The following is a 6,203-nucleotide window of genomic DNA, read 5'->3' as shown; positions in this document are numbered from 1 at the left end:
CCTTCCCGTGGGTGGGCAACATGCCTAGCCTTGCTTGGGTGCTACCTGGTCCTGAGTGGGATGCAGTGGGGAGATGGATGACCTTGCAGCAGTACAGGCAGGTGGTAACAAGCAGCAGGGAGGCAGGAGATGGGAGGCAGGTCCCCACTGGGGCTGCTGCTACACATGCTCACCTGGCATCAGAGATGAGCCCTGAGGACAAGATGAGGAACTTCTCTTCCCCCCGTATCCAGCATTGTCCCGGTGGCTTACTGGTCCCATGGTCAGACACTGCTCAGTATAGCCTGGGTCAGACTGAAGTTCAAGAGAGCTCTGGCTGCTGAGCAGAGAGCCCACCCCTGGGTGCTCAAGGTGCTGGGACGCAAATGTGGGGGGGCATGGGAATAACCCCCTGCCCAGGGGCTGCTAGCTCCGTCAGCATTTGGGGTCTTCACACCGCCCCAGGCAGAATGCTGCCAGAGGACAAGGCTAGGACAAGCCCAGGGGCAGCCCAGAAGCTGAGGCTTCTCCCACACAGTTTCTACCCAAGATTCATAAGCAGGACTCTCCCTGACATCAGAATTGGGGTTGTCTGCTTCCAGGGCAGCTGGGAGCATTGGTGACCACCACTGAGCCATCCTGAACTGTTCCCACAAGTGGGAGTTCATGTCCCAGAAGACCACCAGACCAAAAGGTCAACCACAGCAATCTCAGAGATGATGGAGGCAGCTGGTGAACACCAGAATGGGATGAGACCACATGGAACCAGGACAGCAACCAGCCCAGTACAGCACCCAGGAGGGGATGGGGCTCTGGCCCACACCTGAGCATGTCTCAGCATTGTGTAGCTGGAGCCAGCACAGTACCTGACATTGTCTGGTTCCATATCATCATCACATAACACAAAGCTGAAGAATGACATCACAGCATTGTTTCACAGGCTCCTAGTCACCTTTCAGAGTTCCTTCACTCTCTCTCCCCTTTCCTTCAGGTTTTATTTGGGAAGATGAAGGAGAGTGGCTGAAACTAGTCCTGGGGTGCAGAAAAAGGAGTGGATGAATGAGCTCAATGTTGCCAGGTACAAAACAGAGAAAATCAATATAAAAATTGAAACCCTGAATCCTTGAGACCTGGGATGGCATCCAGGCCCCTCCTTCGACCATGGAGGCTGTCATTGGACAAACTGAAGTGGCTTCCAAGACACTCAGATTGATAACCACTCATAGATTAGTAAAAGAGAAGTAAAGGAGTTGAATCCAGGCAATAAAAGAGCAAAATTAAATACAGTTTAAGAGGCAAGGTTTGTCACAGACACCACATCCTTAAACACATCTCTTCATGTCAGTGCTGAAGAGCACTCAGGGGAGCCCCCGTGACGCTCATGATGGTGGCCCAGGAAGGTGAATTTGGGAATTGCCCCAGCCTCCTCTCAGGGCACTTTCTCACTCATGCAGGCAGCAAAGTTGGGACTGGTGCCTCAGGAAAGGTGGGCACTGTAACTCTCCCTGTCCTCCAGCTATCCTGGCACAGCTGAGGATCACCCAGGCATAAGCCCATCTGTGGGCTCCAATCACAGTCCAAGCCAGCCAGAGGAGAGCTGCAAGTGAGCAGCCTATGGGTAAGTGCAAAAATCCCATGTCACAGCCAGGCAGGCAGGTCACCAGAGGCTCCAGCCCAGCCATCATGTCAGGGTGGCCATGACAATATCAGGCTAAGTCTTGGGATTCTCCAAGGGTGGAGATGCCCCAGCTCCCTTTGACTGTTCCAGGATCACTCTCCTGGAGAGGAATTTTATTCCAAGATTGAACCTGAATCTTCCAAGCTTCAGCTGCTGACTGTTTGCCCCACTGCATCATTCGGCACCACCAAGAAAGGTTCAACTTTATCATGAAGCTATGTTAGGGGAAATTTAAGCTGATTAACAGGGATTAACACCCCAAGAGGGTGCTGGGCACTGCCCAGGCACCCCAGGAAATGGTCCTTACCCCAAGGCTTCCAGAAGTACAGGAGCATTTGGACAGTTCTGCCAGGGATGCACAGGGTGGGATTGTTGGGGTGTCTGTGCAGGGCCAGGAGCTGCACTGGATGGTCCTTGTGGGTCCCTTCAGCTCAGGATATTCTGCGATTCTGTGACGTTAGTCAGTGACTGTTCTCAGAATCTTTCCCCCAGCCCAGCCCTGCCCCCTCCTCCTGGTGCAATGTGTGCCAGCTCCATGAGCATGTTGATATCCCTTGTCCAGTCCTCTCCGGTTTCTTCATATCCCTCTTGAACAAGGAGACCACATCTGGACACTTCCTTCAGACATCTGCCTGAGCCCTTCCCAGCAGCTCCCACTATGGGCTTCGCCTTACTCTGAGGAAAAACAACGAGCTGATGTCCACTCTGAGGTTCTCTGTTGCTTCCAGGGTCTTTTCAGCAGGGTCCTTCCAGCCCAGACAGCTCAGAATCTTCCCATAATATCCATGATGATATTGATGCCATCTGTGATGCCATCTGTGTGAAGGACATGGATGAGGCATTGCCACACCTCAGTATCAGGAAGGGCTAATGAATCTCTTTTACAGGCATCTTGCAGGCTTTCTTCCCACCACTGCATGTTGGATACCTCTGACTGACAGCTCCCCATGATAGACACCAGTGAGGAGGTCTTTTTCAGGGGTTTACGAATCAGCAGAGGCTGAAAACCATGAAACAATTTTCCTGCAGCTGTGAGTTCCACCAGGAAATGATACATACTTGCTGTTCTGAGCTGCTTTTCCGGGCTGTTTTGGGCAGGCAGAAAACTTTGACCCCAAGGAAAAACCAGCTGAACCCAGTCATAATGTGGAGAAATCAGGTGTTCTGCTTCCCCAGAGACAGAGCAGGATCCACCTCCCCTGGTAGGTGGGTAGGGCTTTTGGTGACATGGTGGCCATGGCTAAGGAGAAGTTGTGGGAGTGGCTGTGATGGAGCCACCAGCCCTCCATTCCACCAGCATATCATCCATGGGATCAGAGGAGCACAGTGACACTTTTGTCTTATCCTCTCCTCCACCAACACTGCAACACTGATCTTCCTCCCATTTCCTCCTGATTTCCCAAAGCAGAGAAGGAGCTCTAGGGTTGGACAACAGCATGTGTTTTTGGCTTGGCCAGTGAGCAGCAATAAAAGCCAGCCTGCTGCCAACATTTCATTTCCTGTTTCAGGCCCTACCAAAAATAAACCCAGAAGGGAAACTCCAGTGAGAACGAAACACACAGGAGACAAACCAGAGCTCTCAAAACTATATAGGAAATTTCTCTCTCAGTGTTCACTAGGAAGGGGGATGGCGGTGTTAGAGGAAATTTCATGCTGGATGGGGGGATGTGAAGGGGTTTTGGCATCTCCACCAGAATGACAGGAATATAAATATATATGCAGGTGACACTTCCTGTGGCTATGTTATAGGTAGGGAAATCCTTCTTTGGATGCAGGGTCCTGACTTCCTTCCCCAGGACGCTTGGCTCCAGGGATGGCCACGCTGGGGACGCTGCAATGTCCCCAGGCCATATGGGTGATGGCCCTCATGCAGCCACCACTCAGCTGGCACTGGGCTCTCCGCTGCCAGGCTGCCTGGATCACCCCAGCAGGAGCCCCAAAGAGGTGCAGTCACTGCAACACTGCCAGAATAATTTCCCATTCCTCACCACAGCCATTGGCAACCTCATCAGCATATCTTGGGGATAGCTGGTGTTTGGGGAGAGCTCTGGTGGCGTTTCAGTGGCAAGAAATAGAAGACTTTTGCAGGCCATCAGCTGCTTCTGTTGTGCTGTCCTGGTGCCCAGCAGCTCCTGACGCAAGTAGCACCGAACCCGCAGAGCCAAGGGTGGGCCCTGTGCTCCTGTGGGATGGCAGCTCCAGCATCAGCATCCAGGAGGAAGGAGAAACCTGTGCCCCAGGGGTCCCTGTGAGCATGGCTGGTGGCTCTGGGACCCTGCAGCACCAGACCTGGCATGGCACAGACACCTTGATCCAGCTCCTGCAGCTTTGCCTTGGGATGGTGGAGCCTCTGGGTGGGCATTTGCAGCCTTTTCCCTCATGAGGAATGGGGGAAGGGGGGTGGGGAGTGGCTTGTCTCTGCATCCTGTGCTCAAGATGCCACAAAACACAGGACATTGATAGAAATACATACTCCAGGAGTATATGCACTCACACAAAAATACATGTATATACTATAAACATAATTTTTATAAGTCAATATACATTCTATTTTTTTTATTCCTGAAATGTATAGGAGTGTATGTTATACATAATTTTTAATATATATAAATATAACATAATATAAAAATGTATTTGTATGCACTCCTATACACTCCAGGAGTAAATGTTTTTTATTTCTATATTTATTTATGTATATAGACACCTACACTCTCCTAGATACTCCCACAGTACATGGTACATACCTTTCCACATTTTTAACATAGATTTATATACTTCTGTAGTTTTATGTATACAATAATATATATACACACACACACCCAATATATACACACACACACACCCAAACACAATATGTATATATAGACAAAAACTTATGTACTTACCTGTTTTTCTAAGCTCCATGAGCTGAAGGTGAGGACCTTGAGGTGAGACTAAGCCTGCCCACAGCACCCAGGTGCCAGCCCCATCCCTGCTGGCATCATGGCAGTGCCACCCAGGCATCTCTCAACACCGTGCCCACAGACCAGGTTTTGTAATGCTGAATCCAACAAGAGCTGTTCTAGATCCTTCCCTAAGGATCTGGGCTTCAGGGGGCTCCAGCATGGACTTGCAGGGAAGCAAGGAAGCAGGATGTCTGGCAGGGACTTCACCTCCCAGAACCATCCAAGCAACAGCTCCAGGCTCTTCAAGCAGGACCTCTCTAAAGCCATTTTGTCCCCACTGATGGGCACTCAGGGCTGGTCACCCCCTCTGCCCTGTCCTGCACTGCCATGCATTGCATGGGCTTCAAAGTGGGGATACACCTTTAGCTCATGGAGACCTCCAGGGGCGCCTGTGCAGCCCCGCCCGTCCATTCTGAGGATGGGGTTCCCCTCAAGGCGCGCTCAGCGGGCACAGGGAGCGCGCTCAGGTGTGCGCAGGGAGGGGCTGCGGCCGGACCCCGCTGCAGGCATCGGGGGCCATGCCGCACCTCCTGGCCGCACTCTGCAAACCCCCCGGCTCCATTTTAGACTCTCCCTCACCCATGGAGCAGTGGAAGTGTTTCCACGTGATCCAGAACCCAAATTAATCCCTGGCCGCAATGAGCTGCACAGAGCAAAGGGACATCGCTGGGCAAATCCAAGAGCCTGAGCCTTTATTTCAGCCTCTGCAAGCATCATTTGGGAAAACCCCATATTTTTGCAGGGAAAGCACGACGGCACTCTATCCAAGTGTTTAGAGTGGGAGAGGAGGAATAATTAGGCGGAAGTCAGGCAGAGACTCCGGGTACCTGATTCATCTCCAGCCTCTGCTCCCAGCCACATCGCGCCTGCCCGTGTTTAGTCTGGGTGGGAGCACAAATCACGGCTCAGTGTCATCGCTCTGCCCGGATCTGGATTTCATTAGGAGCCACATGATCGGCCCTGGCTGCTGCTGGGGGCTGGCCGCGCTCCCCCCGAGGAGCTGCACAGGATGCAGGGCGGGGGTCGGGGCGTGGGGCTGAATGGGCCCCTTGTCTGCAGCAGAGAAGCCGCAGCCACCTCGTTGGGACGGGTGTTTTGTCACCCTGAGGGGCTTGGAGACCCCAAAAATATCCTGAGGGGAAGGGAGTGCAGCCTGCAGCTGTCCCCTGCTCAGTTGGTGACTGTAGGGGCACAGCAAGGGGGACCCCAGGCCCTGCCCCTGCCCAAAGTCAGGCTGCAGACTCAGAGGGACACAGGGGCCAAGGGATAGAAGGGGTTGGCTCCAGGCTGCTGCAACCCCTGCATACAGTCATATCCTTTACATCCCATTGCAACTCTTACATCCCGTTGCACTCTCTGAATGCCTTGCAGCTTCCTCACATGCCTTGTATTATTAATAGCCTGCTCCAGCCCTTTAAGCATCCTTTACATCCCTTACGTCCCTTGCCTCCTTCTCAGCTCACTGAATTTATATCCCGCTGCATCCTGTGTGTCCCCTGAAGCCTGCTGTGTCACTTGCATCCTGTACATGCTTTGCACTCACCCCTTGCAGCTCATGGTCCCTGCACACAACTCCCAGCCAAGCCCACACACTTCAGTCT

The sequence above is a fragment of the Serinus canaria genome, chromosome 15 (genome assembly GCF_022539315.1).
Source record: "Serinus canaria isolate serCan28SL12 chromosome 15, serCan2020, whole genome shotgun sequence".
Taxonomy (NCBI): Eukaryota; Metazoa; Chordata; class Aves; order Passeriformes; family Fringillidae; genus Serinus; species Serinus canaria.
The sequence above is the reverse complement of the archived record's forward strand: the minus strand, read 5'-3'. Positions refer to the sequence as shown.